The 954-nt window shown below is 44.8% G+C and overlaps 1 non-coding gene across 1 annotated transcript; it reads left to right on the top strand.

The window, feature by feature from the left end:
- Nucleotides 1-274: 274 nt before the first annotated feature.
- LOC121918797 lies at nucleotides 275-460 on the top strand. The gene has a single exon (XR_006101306.1). It is a non-coding gene; the product is annotated as a U2 spliceosomal RNA (small nuclear RNA).
- The last annotated feature ends 494 nt before the right edge of the window (nucleotides 461-954 follow it).

Genomic DNA, 954 nt, shown 5'->3' with positions numbered 1-954 from the left:
TTTCCCTTCTCCTTCCTTTCTTCCTCTTTTATGGTATGCAACTGTTTAGATATATTGGTGATTGCCATTGGTAATTTAAAGTAAAGGATATATATTTTGGTCTCCTTAGAATGCTCTATCTTATTTTAAAACTGTTTTAATAACTTAACACATCCTAGGAATGAAATTTGCTTATATTTAATTTCTCTATATATTATCATACTATTATGTATTTTTATTTGCAATTGCATTCTTTGGACTTGATATATATTAACGATTGGTTTATGTTAAATTGTACCCTTTAAATATTTTCTAATAAAACGATTAATCTGTTCTTATCAGTTTAATATCTGATACGTCCTCTATTTGAGGACTATATATTAAATGGATTTTTGGAGCTGGGAGATGGAATAGGAGCTTGCTCCGTCCACTCCACGCATCGACCTGGTATTGCAGTGCCTCCAGGAACGGTGCACCTCCCCTTTGGGGGGGAATATTGCTGGTTTAAAAACAGATTGAGTTACTAAACCTTCTCAGGCTCAGAGTTGAACTCCTGTTCTGGGAGACTGTTCCAAGAGGCTGAGAAAGGGAGGCTTGGTTTCTTAGGGGGGGGGCTCAAAGGGAAACTGACCACAGTCGAAGCATGGAGGGACTCTTCTTTTCCAATCAAAGGGTCATAGGCTCCTAGGAAGAGACCCCAAGGGTCATCCAGTCCAGTCCTCTCCCAGCCAGGAAGGCACAAAGCACTCCAAGGAAGCGAGGGCATGTGGAAGGGGTGCCTGGCTGCCCCTGGGAAGACCCCCATCCCACCCACCCCAAGGGGCAGCATCCCTGCCAAAGAGCCCTTCCCAGACGTTCATGGGGGGCCTGGGGGCTCCTATGTAGAAGCAGATACCTCTGGGAGTACTTTTTAGGACAGCTGCATTGTACCCCAGGGATCTGCCCCAAGCCAAGGGGGTTGCCCCTGGGAAGACC

Source organism: Sceloporus undulatus, unplaced genomic scaffold (genome assembly GCF_019175285.1).
Source record: "Sceloporus undulatus isolate JIND9_A2432 ecotype Alabama unplaced genomic scaffold, SceUnd_v1.1 scaffold_38600, whole genome shotgun sequence".
In the NCBI taxonomy this organism is placed as follows: domain Eukaryota; kingdom Metazoa; phylum Chordata; class Lepidosauria; order Squamata; family Phrynosomatidae; genus Sceloporus; species Sceloporus undulatus.
Note: the sequence above shows the minus strand (reverse complement) of the source record. Positions and strands in the feature narration are given on the sequence as shown.